Source organism: Andrena cerasifolii, chromosome 16 (genome assembly GCF_050908995.1).
Source record: "Andrena cerasifolii isolate SP2316 chromosome 16, iyAndCera1_principal, whole genome shotgun sequence".
NCBI lineage: Eukaryota > Metazoa > Arthropoda > Insecta > Hymenoptera > Andrenidae > Andrena > Andrena cerasifolii.
In genome coordinates, this window is record NC_135133.1 from 10,326,513 (window position 1) to 10,348,539 (window position 22,027).

A 22,027-nucleotide genomic window follows, 5' to 3' on the forward strand; every position below is an offset into this window, starting at 1 on the left:
AATTTTTCTTAGAAATATTTTTATCCGTCCAACTCGGTTCACCCCAAGATTAAATCCCGAGTGTGCCCCTGATCCTGGGAATTTATTTAAGCTACGTGAATCAACATCGTTTCATAAGAAAAAGACCACAGTAATACCCTGACTCGCTTTATCCGTCGATATAATCATTTCATGGAAAATTACATCATACGACCCTAAAAAGTACCTTCTTCCTTTTTAAAAAATACTTCATTCCGAAGCGTAATCGTGGCTGATCGAACTACCCTTGTGCCCACTATAATTAAAACAAGTCCACCCGTATTTTTGAAGCACGCGATGAAAGAATACATTTTCAAGGTATAATTACGCACAAGACTGTCTTTACAGTATAATTATCTCTCTGTCCATAAAATTACCAACAATGGAACCTCCGCAGGCACCCCAGCCCCTTTCAAACGACCTACGGCAACGAATAAAAATAGCTGGCCCGCGCACGTGTCCCTCAATGATTAATAATTATCCGAGTTCGTAGCGCGCGAGTTTTAATTACATCGCCGCGCCTGGTACTCGCCCCCGTGGAAATGTCGCGCTCGTGCCACGGGGAGGTCGATAGGATTTGCGCAACATTGAGTCACGGGGCGGAATCTTTCTAGAAAGCGTTGGTCGACAGTCCCCCTCCCCGCTCCGATCGAATAACAAGCGGCCTGTCGCGTATCGCTCCGCGGTGGAGAAAAATAAGGAAAACAACGGCAGGTCTCGCAACGTATTGTTTACCGCGGCGCATTATTCATGCCGCGCGAGTGGCGTCGCGCCGCGGCTCGAATTTGGCGCCAGGCGGCGCGCCGACCAATCGCGCGGCGGCTCGGCTCCGGCCACCTCGCGGCCTTCTTCCGCCATTTTCGCCAGTTGTCCACAGGCTTCTCTAGCGTGAGGACGTACGCGAGTGTTCTGTGTGTGTTCTGTCATCTACGAACGGAGTCGCGTTTTCGCTTAACGGACGCCCCACCGTACCTTCCATATTCAATGTGTATGGCGATTCAGGTGAGTGTTCCTCGGCGCCCAGCCAGCCCCGTTCGACACAGAACGACGGTCCGGTCGGGGAAGCGTGTACCGCGAGTGTCTCTCCGCGCTGGCGAGAAGCAGTCGATCGTTGCGTTCGTTGTCGCGCGCGTGTCCCTCGTCCCGGCTGCGTGCTTCTTCCTCGGCATATTCATCGTTTCCCGTGCGTGTGTGTCTGTGGCGTGCACGGGATGCGTGCTCCTCGTACGCGTGCACGCGAGCGCGCGCGCGCGCGCTCGCTCGCTCCTTCCTCTACGCTCACGGGATCCGCTCGTCCTACGCTTTTACACGCACGGATACGTGTACGTGTTTGCGGGGACGACGAACCCTGGCGTCCCGTCGAAACCCGCCGCCACCGTTGCCGACCTCCTCTTCCCTTCCTTTTCAAATAATCCCTCCTCGGGGATCCATCGCGGAAAGGGACGTGTCTTTTCGCGCGGCCCTCCTTCCTCGCCGTTCGCTTGCAAACGTCGTGCGCCCGAGACGAGAGCCCCGCGACACGGCGTGCCGTGCGCCGAAACCCCTCACCGGCGATACACGGAGTGGGCCTGCATTCTTTCCTCGGCGAGCGTGCTCGCTTTGTCGCGGCCACCATACCGCCCTGAAAGCATCGGTTCTCGTCTGATCGGCTGAGCCGTGCGAGCTTGTCCCCCAGGGTCAGCGCTCAATGTGACCGTGTAGCTTCCCCCCTCCCCGGTGCTATTAATATATCTGCCCCCGAAACCCGTCTGAAGTTGCGTGCGTGGACCGTGACTGGGTCGGTGGCCGCGACTTTATCACTGGAGAGGGACCGACGCTCAGAATGGATGCGTGTGGCGCCTTTGTAAACAGATTCGTCTGGGCCGAGTCCCCCGAGTGACCGGCAGCGGCGATCTACGGGGCGAGACGCGCGCGCCCGACACACGCGGAGCGCACGCCACAGGCACACGCGTGCTTCTGTTTTGCTCGCCTCGTGTGCGGCGAGCAACGATCCACGATGATCGATCGCGGAGGGGGGGAGGCACACCCCGTGCCCTCGCGGTGAAGTCGGCTCGCCTGTTGTCCCGAACCCGCGAGCGGTTATTGTTTCCTTCCGCGCGTATTAAGATGGCAGAATTCCGCGAGGCTAGTTTCACGCGTGCGGCCAAGGAGGGGGGAAGAAATACACGGCGTTCACTGTGTGCGTGGGGAGCACGGTCTACCGGCGATGTCCCGTGCGCGGTGTGCCCCCGACGAATCATCGCGAGTTCCTTTCGAGCCGCGCGAAGGCGGCTACTGTTCTCTTCCGACCATTCGTGGACCATTGCACCGATCGAACTGACCGTTTAATAGGGTCTTGCCGAGTATCAGACTGTGAGTTCTCATTGTATCGTTTACCTCTGATATATATAAACATCCAGCTCTCGTGTTGAATTTTCTTGGCGGGAGAATTCGAATGAATGGCGCAGCGAGGCGGGATATAAGTTGGCTTCGCGAAGGGATTAGTTAGTGAGACGTTTATCGCGTAAGCCGTGTGGGCGGTCACGTCATTCTACGTCATTCTTGGAAATGTATACATGTAATATATGATTCATATCGCGGCGTTATCGTACTGTATGGAATTGCTGTTGTTGCAACACTTTCCCTCCCGCCTTCTCTTCCTGCGTTTTCACTCGGAACGCCTGGCAAGCGTGTCTGGAACGCGCGAAGAAGCGTCGTCGGCAGGCAAAGCGTTAATTATTGTTGTACGAATACCCGTGGATCGTTTATTCGTCGAGTCACGTTTCCAGGGAGAATCAAAGCGTGCGCGGGCGACGAGTCAGTGAATTCGTGAAAAATGTAACGTTTTACGAGCGCCTCTTGTCCCTGTTGATAAATTAGAATACGCTTATAATCCGTCACGCTTTTGAGCGCTCGCGTGACGTCAAGTAACGCAAGGACAGGCGCCGCGCATCTGCGGGCTACATCGCTGCGCTGACCATTAATTTCCATTTGTTTCCGACCCTCGTCGGAAAATAGATATCGCGCTGTCTCTTCATTGGCAGCGTTTCTTTCGCCACGCGACTGGAATATGTAATTTCCAGCCGTTCGGTTCCCCTTTTCTCTACCCCTTCGTCGCCGTCGAACTCCACTTCGTTATACGGGGTGGCTCCATTGACGCGACAACCCTGTGCGCTTCCGCTGCTTTTATGACTTAAAGAAACGTGACAGAAATTAGTTTTTTATCAGATGGCAATTTTTCTTTGAACTTAAAGTAACTGTTCTTTGGGACTTCAAGGTCAACTGTGTACATCTATGATCGAAATACGTGTACAGTGCATTGCTGTTGCTTTTGGGAATTAAAGGGGGTGGTAGGAAGAATTGGGTGGTAATTCATTTCCTTTTGGGAAACCAAAGGTGGAGGTTGTTTCCAAAGCTTTTGAATCGCAAATTTGAAGCGTTCCAAATTGATCGTAGAAAAATTACACTAAGGATAACAAGAATCGCCGAGAAGAAAATTGTGTATTTTAAAAAGGCAGAATTTAGTTAGTACGGAATTCTTTTCAAGCTCACTGATTTCAAAATTTCGATGCCAACTAAGTTTTAACGCAGCAAAGTGCCGAATATCTCTACTATTCTTTAGGACAGCAGACAGTAGGGAAAGAAACCTCAGAAACATTTCCAACATCCCTGCTTCTAGAATTCTCAAGTCAACCACCTGTATTCCCATTGCCAACTTCGGACATACTTTTACAGAGACTACCACCACTCTTGTCTCCTTTCCGCAATATCTTTCTCCAAGAAAATATGTTCCCACACTATCGACTTAGTACGAAGTCCCAAGGCAGTGCTAGTGATCCATGACGCACAGTGACATTTATCACGCGCACAAATCTTATATCAGAGCTAGAAAGCTAATTTCAAAGAAAACTTAATTCCTCGTGTAAACAGCAGAAGGATACCTAGTACTTCGATAACACTGCCAACTCAGCGAACCAATATATTAAATCCCTTCCTATCAATCCCCCATTTTTCTACGCAAACCCACCAACACAACTCCTCCATTTTCCACCGAGTTTCGCGTTCGACCAATAAGGCGTTCATGGTTCGATAAAACGATTATTCCGCGGTTGTTCCAGGATGTATTTCGATAGCTTAGGGTGCAGATATTTTAATCATCTTCGGTTATGCCTACCGCGCACGCGCGCTCGACGCGTGAGGAAGCCGATGGTTGCGTTCGAAGGGGCACACATCCCTGGATCGAAATCGCTCGATGGAGCTCGATTTCCGTTTCCACGGATTGCCACACATGCCGACCGGTTTTCCATGGAAAATGGGTGACGCCACTCACTCCCACGATAAAAAGAGGGACAAGTGTCTCGCTTCTGTATTTCCTGCACGCAACCGGGCGGCTCTGTCGCGATTGCGCGGCTTTCAGAAAAGTCCCTCGAAATACGTTTAGCCGCCGCGCGCGAGCGAGTCATCGGCTGCCTATTGTGTGACGCGCAATGGTAGATTTGTTTGTTTAACGGCGAATTGCCGGCCCGCTTTCAGTTTAATTAATTTGGATATTAAATTGCGGCGTGGTACGGCGAGGGTTGTAAATGGAAACGGATAACGGGGTTTCTTGTCGCGCAGGACGTGGCAGTGTGGGGATAAGGTTCTAGCTATGAATAAAATATTTGTAATTGAGTGTTTGAACTTCAAACGCAGTTATACTGTTACATCCATCTCCGTAGTTGCAATTCTTGCTGTTCTGTTTAATGAAATCATATTCCTGCTCGAAATTTCTTATTACGTGGTAATTTCCTTTCTCTCGTCAAGTTTCTGCGCTGCAGGCTTCTGTAATTAACTTGGGAATTTTCTTCTACTCCGAGTATGCTCTCCGAACTAACTGACAAGGGAAGATCTCGAACCCGGAAATTCAAAAAATTCTGAGACTGTGAATATGCGGGGGATTTCCTCCTGATTACAACGCAATTTTTGTTTGCTGCCCAAATTCACTATGAGGGGGTGAAATTTACCCCTTACATTCCGGCTATTTTCCGATTTTGCGTTATAACTCACGAACTGCGAATTACCAAATGATAGTCCTAATTAAAAGAAGTAACTTTTGTCTTGACACTTCTTTTCTATCTCTCGCAGATTGCGAGTTAAAAAAATTGCGTTGTAATCAGGAGGAAATCCCCTACATATACACAGTTTCAGAATTATTTGAATTTCCAGGCTCGTGATATTTCCTTGTGAATATCGAATTTCAAGTGAAATAATTAAAACATCTCATGAAAGATATTCAATATCTCATGAAATTTTTCCCTTTTCCCTACAAACATTTATAAAATTTGTTTATCAAATTTCAGTACCATAGAGACTCCTCTAACTATTCTAAAAATCTCTTGCTTCTGCAACTGCGCTATCCATAGTAGCTACAGTTAGAATAAAAAGTATTTGGACACTTTTTAAAATCGCATAACTTTTTTAGAATTGGTCCAAGCGACACGACTCTTTTTTGAGTAGCTAGAAGGATTATCTTGCTAAGTGACATGTTGCATCGTTTTGAAAAAAATGCAATTGGTCGGAATAGCAAAAAAAAAAAAATAGTAAAGGTCGTTTTGTAAACTTTTTTTGTGAGCCTGTAATGAAAATTCGGAAAACCCGTTCGCAGATTGAAGTAAGTTATATACGTGCCTAAAATTTCATCAAAATCGGTTAACGTTGCTCTGAGCTGCAAACGCTTAAAGTTAAAAATGGTACACAATCGATATCTGCAGTGTCATAAAATATGGGACGAGCAAGTAGTTTACATAGAAGGAAGGATCTTCAAAATATTGCCTCTTCCAATACCTGCTACATAAGTACAGTATACATCTCTCGCACAATTTCCTGAATTTCGATTTTCCCAAAGGGTATAACTTTTCGCCGAGCTTTTTGGCGTACAAGGGTGCTCCAGGCAGTCGCTCGCCCGGGATCCAGTCACGTGTGCTAAATTTAATAAGCGTTACATAGGTGAAATACGACGAGGCGTAATCCGAGGTCCCGTCCTACACTAGATGCGCACGTGGTCTTGTAAAGCGAGACGCCAAGGAGATAACGAGAGATTTCTATTAAAAAAAATCATGCTCTGTGTCACTCGAGGAGAGAAGAGGATAAATTCTCTGAACTTGAAGCAACGCGAGCCCAAGGATGGAAATATCATGTGTCGCGATACAAATTGACCGCGCTCGATTTTTGTTCCTTCTCTTACTCGGCCACCTTTGGTTACGCTGGGTGCGCGAGGGCATTAAGGCCTTCCCGCACGAGGCAATTCTGTGAGTCGTCTTCCTGGTTTAAAGCCGATTTTTCCAGGCAAATCCAAACACAATTGCTGTGTCACTAAAAGATAGGGAAAGTAATCATAGTACAAACTAGTTCTTACAAAAGCAGTTCCTTTATTTTTTAAGCACGAGCGCTCATGCGAGACTGTTGCTTAGGGTATGTTGTTCCAGAAACGAGGTGCCAATTCGGCTGTGTTTATACCTAGTACACATTTATAAAATTGTTATGTATTTTCTAAATTCTGCTGATTTAAGAGGTAACTCGTCATAAAGAAGGTGTACAGAATTTGTTTGTGATGAAAATTTGCAGAGTAATTGATTGATTGTTTAATAATAAATCAACCAATTACAAAAACTATTTAAGAAAGATATTTCAAGATGCTTAACTATTAGTAATTCGCAATTAAATATATAATGCTCTAAATGTCCGTATTTCTGCTCATGAAAAATAACGATGTATGCATTGCTCCAAGCTCGTGCAACACTCGCGTAGATGTTTAAATAATTTAGAATTATTTTGTTGCAGCTATAGTACAAACGTGACGCATATGATTATAAGGAGAATACGAAATGATCAGAAATGGGGACATGAGCAGAAATTGGGACATTCACCTTATCAAACTGGCTCGCGCTTTATTTTTTTATAACTTTCCATGGCAAACCTCGTTTGCTTAGGAACAAGTAATTTTCGATTAATGTCCCGCGTATTGACGTCGTCGGGTATCGATTATACCATTTTGTCTTACGCGATCGACATAGGGTACGCACGAGACGCGGTGCCATGCCACGAAAGCATTTTTCAGGCATCGAACACGATGATATTCCATCCCGCCGCGATTAACCGCATCCGAAGCTTACGGACAGACGGTTTTGCAACGCTGCGAGGCGCCTCGCGATAATGCGATTCATGATTTTCTATTGACGTCAAACGGGCGGTTGATGCGCGACCGACGACGCGAAAAAGAAATATCAACGACGGATCTGGGTAATTCATAGTGAGAAAAGAAAGAAGGAAGCCACGCACACTGCTGGAGAATGTGAAACCATTAAGTGTTTCCTTTATTCCTTCCTGTGTCGAATTCTTCGACAGAGTTTCCTAACACGATACAGTGGTCAGAAGGATAATAAGCAACATTCCGAACTCCTTGTTGAAGTATCGATGTTAATTCTAAGGTCTGGCAGGAGACTATCGGTGCAATAGTGGCCTAACCTGAGGAAGTAAGGAAAGTTTTTAATAATGGTTAATATTCTAATTCCAAGAATCGTATTTTTTTACATTTAACACGCTAATTCAGAAATGGAAACATTCACCTTGTCAATTCTTTATTTCATTTGCAATTATTCCATGTAAACATGTACAGAAGCGCGTTCATATTAAATATAGTTGCCTAGTTGCAGAAGAATCTTCGATAAGAAAAATTGTCCCCTTTCTCGACACATATGGAGTATTTTTGCATCTCTGCAATTTCTCCGCGTATTCCGTCGGGGAAAAAGTGGCTCGGAGCCCGTAGATCGCAGTCGATTTTTCGGTGGCAGTGTTTTTTTCCGCCAATCGCGGTTTTCGTCGGAGGGAATGGCGCGGGTGACAAAATACACGAGGCTGCGGCGCGGACGAGGGGTCGATCGATCGGCATTCAGCCGATTGTTTCGCCTGTGTTTTCTAAACGTCCCCTTTATTCCTCATCTCCGGCCATTGTTCTTTGTTGCTGATACACGGTCGATCGTTACGAACGCGAATGAAGCGCTCGGTAGTCGCTGGTGTTTACACGCTGCGTTATCGGCCCTGTCACCTCTTACATCTCGCGCGAGGGGGACATCAGGCCTGTAAAGCGATTTGTAAGCAACCAGGGTGCCACTGTCGAACACTTCGCAACGATCTCCAAATGTAGGAATTTCTTGAAAACTAATGAAAACCGTGGTAAGAAAATATTTTTAAACATGGTGCGTTCAAACCATTTTGCGCTCTTCAAGCACTATTACTCAGCAAGTAATATATTTTCTCTGTGGGAATGTGAATTTAAAAAATTTCGAGCTGCCGCTTTTCGCACCAAATTTTTGCTTTAATCAGAGCTGCTACAGTGGTTATCGCATTTCCAGCTACTGTACCCTGAAAAATTGATGGAAACGTGTTCACAAGTGGATTTAAAGTTTGTGAATACGGGGTTGTTGATGGCGGAAACTCGGTAGCAAACTCGAGTTTGGGTGGAGGGGCTTTGAGTGGATACTTGAACACTCTCGTGTTCAGAAATGCTTTCCACGTTATTCTGTTGCGAGGGGCATAGTGGAAACGTTGTAGATACACATGTTTGGACCGTATCGTTATCTTCTTCACACTCTAAGTGGCGCGAGATTTTCAAAAATTCCTCTTCAAGTCGGTCAGGCTATTTTGAAGGATCGCTTTTGTCGAGAATGTTTCCGTTAATTTATCCCTTCGATGATTTTCAGAACATATTGATTTTTAATATCGTGGCGTGAAGAACTTCTCACTGTTTTCTTAATTTCACAGAATACCTGCTTTTGCGAGGTATCCGGGTTTAGACGGCCGATTTTTCAGCCGATTTCATGATTTTTTTTCTAAGCGACGAAAAAAGATACCATATTTTTTCAATCGGTTGAGCAATAACAAAATATTTTGACTTTGAATCAAACAGATCACTTTCGTGTGTAAGAAAATGGACTTTATTTACGCATAAGTCAGGTAAAAATTAAAATATCGAAAAAATTGACGGTCGAACGATAGAGGATACATTTAAGAACATCTGTGCAAAATTCTATAAAAATCCATAGAGTTTTACTCAAACTACAGCGTACACCGTTTCGGAAAACGTGGTTTCTAGAAGAACGCATTTAAAGTTTTCGGAATTTTTTGATATTTTAAAAAAAAATTGTACAATTTATTCAAAGATGTCTCTAGCTTCATTGGAAAATTTTTATCGATAAAAGTGTTTTTGTCACTTAGAAATAAATTCGCAAAGATGCGATAATTCTTGACCTGGCCAAGGTGGTCTAACCCCTTTACCACTCAAATTTGTGTAGCTACCAGATTGGATGCATTTAGGTCACTCAATCGTCCGAATAACTTGCATATTCCTCCTAAAATTAGATCAATTTCCTTCGTCCAATAAACTGGAAATAAATCGCGCGATCTTCAATCCTAATATCCTGGAGTGAAGAGCATTCCACTGTTTTCTTGATTTCCCAGAATTCTCGCTCTTAACTGCTGCAATTTATGTGCCATGTTGGATGCATTAAGGCCACTGGATCTCCCGCAGAATTCGCTAAATTTGTTGCTTTTATTCGTCCTAAAAATAGAACAATGTCCCTCGGCTAGCACAGTAAGAGGAAGTAGTCCTTTCTCATTTATGAGTTTCGAAGAACACGTTCCGTTATCGTTCGCGCTCCGTCACATTTCGTTCGCGTTGATGCATGCTGGTTTATCTTTCTTTTTTTTATACCGCTTGTGTGACGCAGAATCCTCGGAGCGCATTCGTTCGGCCGCGAATCGATCAGTTTCGCGTATCTACGTCGATACGCGATAACAACAGCCCAATAACAACGCCTATATTTCGCCCGATCGGATATCTGGTTTACCGTTTCCTGTTATGTAAATTCCGATACATACCATTACATAACGGCGAACGATTGGAACAGGAAACGAGGAGCGGCTAACACGAACATAACGCGCGAACTATACTTGCGCTCTGCACTTCGTTAGCCATGATTACGCGTCGACCAAGGAGGCTCTGTATTTTTCATTCATTTTCCAGGATATTTGAGTATCGTCATTAATAATACAGTTTCTTCAGAGAAGCTTGAATAATTATCAACTTGAAGGAGGGTGCATTAAATATCAGAGCTAATAACGTTGAGAAATTATTATCTTGCGCTTAAAACACTCTGCTCCACATTACCCATGATTACGTATCGAACAAGGAAACTTTGCATTCTTCACTATTTACGCAGTTTTAACCTTCTACCCTCCAAAAGTATACCGCCCAGACAGACCAAAGTTTCACTTCAAATTGCATGCTAATTAAACCTTAAAAAGAAAAACGAATTTTAAAAACACTATAATACTCTTTCCCTTTCCAAAGCTCCTCTATTGAACAACCGCATCATTGAATAAAAGATCCCTGCTCGCAAAGGGTGGTATCGCCCTTGCCCTTAAGCTCATCAAATTCAGCTTCAAAACTCGAGCACCCCATTAAACATTCCAACCGATTGCTTCACCAGCCCCAATGCCCCAAAATTCCCGTCCTCCGCTTAGAACACTAATCAAGAATCAGCATTAGAGTATCGACTCAAAAAAGGAAGATGGAAAGTAGAAAAACAGCAAAGTGCAAAGTGGCGTAATGGGTGCATACACTCGGTGATCCATGCGCGGCCGTAACACGACGATCAGAGGACCGTCGCCAACTATCGCCGGTTTATCTGCCTCGCTGGTCTCGACTTTCGAGGGGCAAGCGACCACCCCTCGGTATCGTCCATGCCAGACGGCGGATTATTCTTCGAGACGCTTCTTTTTACCGCCGCCACGTGTGAGACTTGTGTTACTATCTCGGGCAGACGGGTCCACGGGGCAGCCCGAGTTCTTCAAACTCTCCTCGCTCTCCCTCGTCACACGGAGTCTGCTTTCAGTCGCCGGCGCAGGGCAGTTCCGTTCGTTCGCGGGAAGACGGGGGTAGGAATTGGGATTCCCGCAACTGGGGTTGGGAGCAGATGAGGATTTAAGCTTCGCTTCGCCTTTTGGACTGTTCCAAAGGAAATTTCGGGCGCGAACGTTTCGAGTAGCTCGAATAATTTGAATATAAATATAATTTGAAAGAAACACACGCTATTCAACGGTTAAAAATGAATCTTTTTTTCGCTAAAGCGACTTCGTTTAAACGTATCAAATTTATGTAATAAAATACTCCGCTTTATCTGAATTCCGGATATCTGAAAATTGTAAGAGAAAATGGGTAGCTACATGTTTCTATCGACAAGAGAATTCTTTATTTCAACGCGTATCTCCTTTGAAATCGCGCAGGTTTTATTTAACCAATTTTCTCTAGAGGTAAAGCAGGTGTAAATAAAAATTGAAGTTTCTACCGCCGCCGTTTTTGAAGTAGTCATCTGTACGTTTTGGTAATCTATTTTAATTATAGAAATGGTATCTCCGCCATCGTTGCTCGTGTTTCACAGCGATAGAGGCTCTGAGCCGTCACCGCAGTTACATCACTGTCGCTATAGCATTACACATCACGCATTGTCTACTTCAGGCATCTTGAATTATCCTCTGCACGATATACTGACAGCTCACTCGAGAGTAAAAATGCTTCTTCCAACAAATCCAACACATCTGTTCTTCTTGCTTGGCCAAGATATCATTTTGAGACTCTGGCAAAGATAAGTTATATACATAAAAATTGTTGATTCGCATCAATTTCCCTTGAGTACTAACATTTCAGTTTTATTGTCGATAAATTATATTTTCTAATTTAGAGCTTTAAATTGAACTCTAAATTCAGAATAAACCTGTTGACAACAACACCAGTTCAGATTTTACACAATTATTTGTAGAAAATGATTTTTTTCTTTTTTTTTTAATGGAGATAGAATAGGTGAAGTGTAATTATTTTTAATTAGCCTACGAATAGTGTTGTCATACGGATAGCGTATCAACTTCACGTTTGACTTATTGTTAGGTGGTCGATGTGCTAGCGAGTAGTGGCATGCAGAATTTTCTTCAAATTGCTTTCAATTGCCGAGACATTAGTCGGCCTTGACGTTTATTGCTTGGCGCCGTAACATTAACATCGTTACGCGATCTTTACGCAGAGCCTGTCTCTCGGTTTCCTCTTTTTACCCTCCATCAAGGCTCGCTGAAGAAGTCTCGTTTCTTAGCTCCCTCTGGATAATATTCTGCGTTATACCCTTGTGCTCGAGTTACAATTTAATGGCGCAGGTGCTCGGGGCTTGCCGGAAGTAATAGTTTTAACTATAGATAGTAGTCATTTGAATATGAAAAATGAGGATGGCGACTCTAAAAAGTTTGGTAAACATTGCGTTAACACGCGCATACGCGTATCTATAGATACAAATGACGATTTTGAAGAAATTCTCAGCCTATAACTGGGCACACAAAATACAAATTACATATGTACCTCGTCATTTAAAATTACTTACGTATAATTAAACTTTTAAGGTTAAAATATTAAACTCTACTACCCATGTCTCAAGAACAATTTATAAAAGAACAAAAAAAAGAAAACAGCATATACAACTGGCTAAAAGAATGGCCCCTTAAAATTCATTCCTGCAAATTGAACAAAGTCGAATCTAAAATCATTGATCCGTTAACATACTAAAACAATCAACTCGTTTGCTCGCCAGCGGTATTTTCGTCTTGAAACACGTAAAGGTCGCTACTCACTTGTCATTAAACGTGACAGTTCCGTGCCAACGTCCATTGGTAAAAAAAAAAGAGGGGATAGAGGCTCTATTCTTCTTACTAATGGCACGCCGCACGGAATTTGCACGGTCACTGATAAGTGAGCAGCAACCTTTAAGGTGCGATCTCACGGCGCGAAACTCGCGGTGCGAATGATCACCTTAGGCTAGCCTGCTAACAATGGAACACAGCGAATCCTTACCCGCCGATTCGAATGCAACTTTGTGGGTTTATAGAGTGATTCGAGACAAAAATAACTGCATGTTTCATTCGTGCCCAATCGCTCTTTTAAGGGTGTGAAATTTTGTTTTCGTCAGGAAAATTTTCTCTTTGAAAAGAAAAGAATTTTTTTTAAAAAAATTGTTAACGCAAGTTCGCAGCTTATCGTACCATTAAACTTTCATTTCAAACCCTTTTTTTCTGTCTCTTGTACTTTCGGAGTCATACGCGAGAAAAGTGGGAGTGCCCATTTAATTTTGAGGTTAGGTTTCCCACTTCAGCCCGGCAAGTACATCTGATAGCCACGTGCCGTGGGAATGCACCTTAAGAGTTGCGAAATTACTCGCCCAGTCCAAGACCTCCCGCTGTGGGGTCTCAGAACGATATCTTCCAGATACTTTGGCCTCCCGAAGAAGACAAATTTCTGGCAGCCCTCTTTTGATCTTGAAGGGTGCAAGGGTTTGGATGCCCCCTTTCTGCCCGTTCCGCTGCACCCACGCCACGTCTCCCTGCTCGATTTATGCGCTGTATCCGTGTTGCAGGCGGAGCGCGGCTTTTTCGGTCATAAAAGATTCCACGGGAGGCACATTGTTCGCATTCATTCGCCTCTCCTTTCGGGATACGCGTTGCATCCCAAGCTTTCCGCTTCGAAGGAGTTTATTGCGCCCTTCGCGGGCGTAAGAAGCGCGGGAGCGCGTGCTTGGCTTGCCGACCGTGAAATTCTTCAGTCGCCCCGGTTCGTCGGTAAAACAACCGAATTTCGGTTGCGTAAACGAAGATGGGTGCGAGGTTTTTAGGAGTGGTGTCGGATGCAATCTTGGTGAAGGCGATTTTGGAGCGCGTGATCGAAAGTCCGCTGAATTGGAATTCAGTTTGGGGATGCTGGCGAGGTAAGGGGTGTTCGAATTCCTGATGTGGAGGTTGTGGTAACGAGGTATAGTGCCTCGCCGAGATATAGTGACTTTGTAAAAGCTGCAGGGGGTTCAGGTCCTTATAGGGAAAAATCGATTATTTTTTCATTTTCTTATAGTTTTTGATCCCAAAAATGTACTCTGCAGAGGGACCGATCGAAGTCAAACTTCTGAGGCTGGAAATGAACTTTGAAATTTTTTAAAAAATTTATTTTGTTTTAATAAAAACGCGCAAAAAATTCTGAGATTCACTTCAAACATACATTAATATGCAGGTAAAACGACATACAGTATAAACTTATAGTTTTCGTTAAATTAATTCCCGAAAATAGTGTTGAAAACGGTACCCGCTTAACACCCGCCTTTTTTTGTGGAAATATATTTTTAAGCACAGAAATCTATTAGACACGTACTTCTGTTATTTTTTGGCCCAATTTTAATTTTAAGGGGCGAAGCAGCCCTTCAAACTTTGAATATTTAGGTAGTGTCGAAAATAAGTCACTGCATCGTCCGTTAAAATAAATTCATCATTAATGAGGGTAGTGAATATTCAAGCTCCTGAGAAAACTGGGGAGTAGGGAAATTGAGTTACCCTCATATTTCTTTCATCTTGCGTTAAAATCCACTTTTCCAGCAATTAGTTCCTCAAAGTAAGGTGAAATCGATTTACACCGTACTCATTCCTAGCTGACTTCATCCGATAGGACTTGGAACCGTCTTGACGTCTTTCGCTGTATGGTGTTAACAACAGCGCATGGCCGAATTGATATAAATAAGGATGATCTCAGCAACTGTCCTCGAAAACATATTTTGTGCTCCTGAAGAATGCACAATTCTATTTTTGACCCTTCTTACTGACATCAACAGCAACGAAACGACTCGATACCGAATAGAATATGCTATATAACTTACTAATTCTAAAGACTTATGTCTATTAAAAAAAAAAACTCAGCGCCAAATATTCTACAGAATGCCTTACCATTCAACCCCCAAGTTCACTTTCTCAAATTTAATCCAAATCCCTAAGAGACCTGCACGATGTCCCTGCATCAGAATTAAATGTCGCTACTGAATAGATGGAAGGGTTAGTCTCATAAAGATTCGAGTAGAAATCGTCTTCGAAGGACTCAGAAACCCCGAATGGAACTCGTAAGGGACTAAAAAAAGACCCAAATAGGTGTTTAGAAGGACTAAAAAAGGACTCGAAGCAGGACCCGAGCAGGAAGGACTATGGCACTCAAAAAGGACACGAAATACGACTGAAATAATCCAACTACCCTTGTTCAACGATCAAGGAGGAAAGTCTGCTTCAACAATCTTTACCACACAGGCAAACAGAAATTCCTCCCGCCACCTATCAGCGGTTTGGATCAGGGCAGGTTCACTGCACCTCGCGCGGCGGAGCGCAATCCGAGTGCGTTTTGTAAAGCGATCCGCGTCAGCCTACTGGAAGGCCACCTACGTCGCCGTGGAATCAATTTATGGTAACATTGTGTCGTACTCGAAACACACGGAAACACGAGATAAGATTTTCCCTCCCGCCCACCCCCGAGCCGGTGGCACGGGGAGATTAAAATTTCAGGTCAACGAAGCGCTCGAGGACGCGTTCCGTACGACAAAACGCACCTGCGCCGCCCCCTTCAGGGGTTCAGACAAAAGAACCTCTCGAAAATAGACCGCCACTCTCGCTTTCACGCGCCCTCGCGGCTTTTCCTCCTCTTTTCAATCCGCGCCACTCTTCGCGCGTCGGAGCCTGTTGCTCGTCCAACTTTCTTCCGCCTCGTGGTCATTCCTTCGTGGTGCACTTTCGCCTTTCGATGAGGGGTTGAAATGAAATCAGTTGAAAAAGAGGACAGTGTGCTTAATGGACTACACCACCTTGCAGAGTTGGGCATTAAATAAATAAAATATTATTTAAATAATGGATCGAATAACAGTTTCTTTGACTTTAGATTCTTCGACGAATAAAGTTGATTTTTCTTATCCCCCGAGCGCTTCAACTTTAGTTAACTTTAGTCGACGCGTGACGAATCATTTTTTCAACTTTCATGCGTTATTTTAAATTTTTATTTATATGACTGTTTTGAAAAATTGAATTTTTTTTTGTTCCGTGAAATAACAGTTTGGATCCTCCTCGGATTTGTCGATAGATCTCTTCAACTTTGATCAAGAGGTATAAGTTTAAAAAACATCTACCCCTCGTCGATTTATCATATAGATCTCATGCGGAATGGTCTCTTCGTTTTAATATTTAATATCGCGCGTTGAAGCGTGGCGTCTAAAAATCAAATTACAAATGATCCTCGAGATTCACTCGAGCTGATAAACGCAGGATTATATCAGCAGCGTTGGCCACCCTCGGGGGTTCTTTCTTCGCCGGCAGACACAACCCATGTGGATGATGTTTCACGCACAAACAGTTTTGTTCTCGTCATCCGAGACTGCGATGTTGTGCAAACATCGCAATAAAGAGCCGACAGACGTGCCTTCTGCCTCTGATTGGAAGTCGGGAGTGTGACCTTGCCGTCTGCGACTTCTCTGGAACGCAAAATTAACCTTAGAATGACACTGTTACATTTTTAGAGCGTATCAGACACTGAAATTTTGATACTACAAAGTTCGCCTAACGTTTCCGACCAATTCTTTTGTATTCCTCTATAGGTATATTTTCGAAAGACATTGACAGCACGTGGGTTTCGTTTACAGTAAGAAAATCGAAATTTGGGAATGAAAGCTTCACGTTCTAGCACACAGTGTTTCTCAGCATTTTTTGAGTCGCGATCCCTTTTTATAATATTCAAATAACCTCCCCCACCCCCCCACATATAAGGTAAGGTTTAATAAAATATGGCAGTGTAAGCATATTGAAATAAATAAGTGCTGGAAATCGTCAACTGAAAATAACCGTGGCGACTCCCCAGAAAACACTTCGCGATCCACAAGTTGGGAATCACTGTTCCTAGCGTCTATTGACACGGTTGTGGAGAAGATTAAAATTTTCTGGGGTTGTCTGCGACCCCACGGTGTCGTTTTAAGGTCGGTGACCATTTTGTCTGCTGACCTCCGACGACTTGTTCGATCCAGACGCTGTGGATGGAAAAGGGGGCAGGGTTCGTGCGCACTCAATCTTTCGTTCTTTTATTGCATATATATACAGCTCTCTTTTTGTCACCCTTCGCGACTTTTTGCCCCGTTTTACCACATCGAAGCGAATTGAATCGATTAAATATTTATTCGAATAACTTATCATTATTCATTCGAACATCTATTACAAAATTATTCAAATAATGGTACGAATAACTCTTCACAGTTTTGATTTCCTCTTAGTTTTCTAAAAGCGTGTTCATAGCAATCTAGGCAACGGGTAAATAATTAACTGAATAAAAATTATTTCTCTTATTTGAATCGTAAGAAATGTTTTCCTTAAGATGGATAACAAACACACGCAGGATACACTATCGATATCACACTAGGACTGTACAAGAGTGATCGCGTCCTGGCGGCTAAGGCTTGGGATTTTCCCATAGACATATATAGACGCAGCGGAAGCTGGGACTATCGGCGTGGGTGACGTGGGCTTGGAGGGGAAAGGCAGAGGTTCAGATACAGGCTCGTCGGTTAGCTTCGGATGCATTCGGCATTCATAATCACTGAGTTACCCGATTTACTCGTATCGTTCTCCTTACCGCGAACCTTGCCACCCCCTCAGCTTAAGCGCCGTCTGTACATGTCTATGTTTTTCCCAAGTTCTCTCGCGCAAACAGTCCCAGCCGATGTGTTTGGGCTTCCGGGCAGTAGGCCGGGGATTCGAGATGCCATTTGAATATGCGCCCACCGGATTTTCTTATAGAATTGATTATTATTTGATTAAGAAATTATTCAGATGAATTCTTACTCAATTTAAGATTTATTCGGATAAATTTTCTATTCGAATAAAAACTTATCCATTTGTGGCGAATAGAAGTTTTATTCGTCATCCGAATAAAATTCTGCTCATCTTCTGATGGAGACCGTACTTGTATGTTAGAAATATTTCCCATTGCAAACTTATTATGTACCGGAGCTTTCAAGAACCTTCAAGAATTTTCGCCCCTCCTTTGTCTTCGCTGTGCATCCACATAAGTTTGATTTGCATTCAAATTCAAAAGCATTGTTTCAACATTTCCTATAAAAAACAGATTCTGTGATTTATAACTTGTGGAATCGTACGAAGGGTTATCGATTTACGAATTGAAATTGTATCAGTTCGAAAGGCAGTATTTATTCATTTCTTGCTTTCATTTGTGAATATACTGTACAATTAATATCAGCCTCCTAATTTGGACTCATTCTTCGCTTCCGCGAATTAAAGAAGTTAATAGAAACACAGTTATTGTTAGTATCGAGAGTACAAATTAATGGCTATTCTTCTCATTCATTATTTCCATTTATGAGGCATTGGTAATTGTTTCTCGATGCGTAATTGGGATAATTAATTCCCCAATATGGAAACGTTCGAATTAGCCTGGAAAAGTACATGTTCCCCAAACATCTGTTGCACATCACGGCCACATATATCACCTCGTATTGACGTGTGGCGCGAAAATTACCGCCTCGTTGATAATTACATTCTTCATTACACGGCTCGTTTGTTGTCGTCATTCTGCGCTTCCGCCAGCGCCTCGCAGAATCACTAACTCAATTTCTAGAAGCTCTTTCGGTACTTACTGAGTTAAATATTTTACATAGTTCATTAATCCGGCAAATCGCAAAATATGTATTTTTGATTCGAGAGACAAGAAGATTTTAATTTCTGCTACTGTAATCTGCTTCTATTAATAATAGCAAGTGCAAATGCCAAAATTTGAATGAAAAATTTCGTAAATTGTGAGATGCATTATTTTCAGCTGAAGTTGGTTGAAATTGTTTTGTAATTTTTACACCAAACATCTGATAATTATTTGTTAAGTGATTGCTTTGTCAGTTACGAATCAAAATTCTTTTCTTTGTTGTTTAACAGTTTATATTACTCTTTTTATTGCTTTTCTTTAAAATTACGCAGTTTGGGTACCTCGTTCTAAATTTTTTATACCGAAATTTACATTTCGAGAATTATTTGACAGGCGAAAGTCGTAAATCTTGGTTTTATTTAGCATTAGCATATTGACAGCAAATTGTAATTTTTTGTCTCCATTTAGGATCGTCGAACTGAAGTTCGCAATGCCATTGAAGCTCTCCTTATAAAATTTTTGTGGAAGTATTTTGGTCTGAGCAAAAAATAATTTTATTCCCATAATATTTTGTACATTATATTATCCACCGGTATGTTTTGAAGCTTCACTAAAAATCGACCACGAAAAATACGATTCATGCAGAAGTTTGCATATTTACGCCAGACTAATTAACATTGCTGAAATTTCGGCTTAAACACTGATAGTTTCTGAATAATGCGATCGATAATTAATACGCAGAGCTATGAGGAAGTTTGAGGATGCTCGTAATTATTGGAGCATGTAAAAAATTGAACGCCACTTGAAGTACCTATTTACCACGTTAGAGTACTTAAATTCTCTCCTTTTTTTTCTTATTTTTGAATGTACAACTTGTGACGCGTTGAAGTAGCGAGCTCAACAGGTTAAATCTGAATAGTAAATATGCGCGTGTCTTCTCGTCCTCCTGGCGTGCTTTAAAAAATTTCGATTTATATCTCGAGTATGAAACATTTTTCGATTTATATCTCGAGTATGATATATTTTTCGATTTATATCTCGGGTAGGAAACATTTTTCTTGGTTTGGATATTTTAAACGTTCCTTCGAATTAAATTGCACATGCACGTTGAGAAGCGTTACAAAAACCGTAATTTGTTTTAAAAATTTAACTTAAACAAATCGAGATCATTTTTCCATGCGTGTAATTTATAAACGTATAAAGTACTGCACAAAAATAAAAAAGAATCTCCACAAGCAAATAATGCATCTGGATACAATAAGCCTATTAGGTCGGTGCAAAAGTTCATTCGCTCACTGTTAGCTATGAGAAATGTCTTTTTTTACTACGCCTATTTGTACCATTACCAGAAAAGTGGCGAAAGGTCATAGACAGCCGAGGAAAACACTTCAATTAAAAAAAAACTAGTAATATATTTTCACTTTAACAAAAACTTCGGTTCAACAAAGTGAACAAACTTTTGCATCGACCTTATATAAATAAATACCAAACAACCCATCAGTCCAGACACATCTCTAGAGATGGGCTTGTAAGACCCAACGTGTGCAATGGTGTAATTTTAATTTACATGTGCACTGTGGGGTTAAACCTCGATCACCTCCTGGAACACAGACACAGTGACCCGATTTTTCCGCCTTCAAATTTAACTGTTACCCGAGTGATCCTCCACGAGCCTCGCCTACATCAAAGAGAAAGTGTTACGAAACACATTCGCAATACGAAAAGTGTATGGAAAACTCACTCCCGAGCATGCACCCCACTCATCCCCCGGCCAAATCGCCCTCAGCGCACGCAACTGCCGCGCCTGCCGTCGGATCCACGAATACCTCGGGCGCGATTAAATTTAGCCATAATCACGGACGCTCGATAAGCGATCGACAGGGACGTGACGTCGCGATTACACGGAAATAACGTCCGCGAAAGGCCGCCGTTTATAATTAACTCGATCGATGCAAGTGTAGACATTAGTTAGCGGCGGGGCTGCGTGGCCGAAAAGGGAGCAAAGAAGCGCGGAGGGGCGCCCGGTAATCTGTTAATTAACGACGTCGCTCTCTCCAAGGCGAGTCGATAACGCCTGGGAGTTTTCGGGCGAGCAGAGGCGACCGCCGCTGTTTTAGCGCACCGTGAAATTCGCGGAGCGATCTCGGAACCTGTTGAACGGGTTCCTTATTTTTAACTGGCTCCACTTGTCTCGTTTTAATAGCACCCAGGGAGACGGGCGAACCCCTCTGCCCAGCCCCCTCGTCTTTTTCTGCTCGCGCGTCTGAATGCGTGGTTTATGAATCGGGGAACGTGTGATTAAGTGGCGACCAGCCTCTTGGAACGTCAAAGTTGCGGATCGAGGTGGTCGTTAGTGGAAGCTTGGGAAGATGGAACGTTGCGAGGTGATTGGATGCTCTTTGTGTGGATGAGAAATGAAGTTAACAGGCTGCAGCTGTATAAACTTAATCACTGGTGGGAAACACCTCGACCGACGTCGACGTGCTTTCGCGCCGGTATTTCTTGCAATCTATTGAAAGTATTCAACATTTATTTTGGAAACAGACTTAGCAGGTAGCTTGCTTCCTGCGCTTTGTACAACACTTTCTCGACAGGGGTATCCGTTTGGGAAGGTTTGACCGACTAAGAGGCTTTTACGGAACCTTGTGTCATTTAAGGGACACTGTGAAAATAAGGCAAATTTCAGGATTTTTTTAAAAGAAAAGTATTGGGTATTATAATTCCACACTTAGTGAGTTTATTAATTGACATTCGAAGAATGTGCTAAAAAATTTTTGTGCAATAATAATAATTTTGTTCAAAGTTACAGTGGTAGTAGTAAGGGGGATTTGAAAAAGAAGTTTGTTGATGGCGACCATGATTCTGGCTGTCGTTGTCCTCTGAAACGAGAAACATAACAAATATTTTGGAACACATAAAAATGGAAAAATGTTATTTTTCTGTGTTACAAAACTCGAATTTTTAAAATAATGATTTCATTCTAATTCCTACGGTATACGTTACTACCACCACTGTAACTTTCAACAAAATTATACTTGCACAAAAAAAAATTGAGCACATTCTTCGAATGTCAATTAATACACATACAAAGTATAGAATTGTAATATTCAATACTTTTTTTTTTAAAAAATCCCCAAAATTGTGGGCTACTCCAGTGAGACTCCAGAGTGTTAATATGGATAGACACTGATTCTGTGATTTTCAACCTAGCCACGATTGCCACGCGAAATGTTTTTTCTGGAAATTTGTTTTGACTAATGAATTTTCTGATTTCAGGTAAGCAGCCCCCTTGAGATATGGATGTTTAAGGCACTGCGGGCTGAACCACGTTGTCTGGTAAATATAAACACGAATTTGGGGTAGTCGCGAATATTTTCCCTCATCGGGCTTCTGATTTAATAAGTTGCTGTTAAACTTTGGTGCGATATGTCGCGGGGCATTTTGTTGGAGGGGCTGCAAGGTGGG

At 42.9% G+C, this 22,027-nt stretch overlaps 1 protein-coding gene and 1 long non-coding RNA gene across 3 annotated transcripts in view; one reads left to right on the forward strand and one right to left on the reverse strand.

Moving 5' to 3' along the window:
- LOC143377575 (uncharacterized) overlaps positions 1-22,027 on the reverse strand; it is a 186,689-nt gene that overhangs the window by 111,961 nt on the left and 52,701 nt on the right. The gene's annotated exons all lie outside the window — the stretch shown is intronic.
- The window catches only part of LOC143377947 (PRL-1 phosphatase-like), a 63,518-nt gene continuing 42,354 nt past the window's right edge, over positions 864-22,027 (forward strand). Inside the window, exons 1-2 of one of the 2 annotated variants that reach the window (XM_076829778.1) lie at positions 944-1,020; positions 21,839-21,898. The gene's annotated coding sequence lies outside the window, so the exon portion shown is untranslated. Of the gene's footprint in view, positions 1,021-21,838; positions 21,899-22,027 lie in introns of both variants that reach the window. The other variant, XM_076829775.1, reaches the window with a different exon arrangement.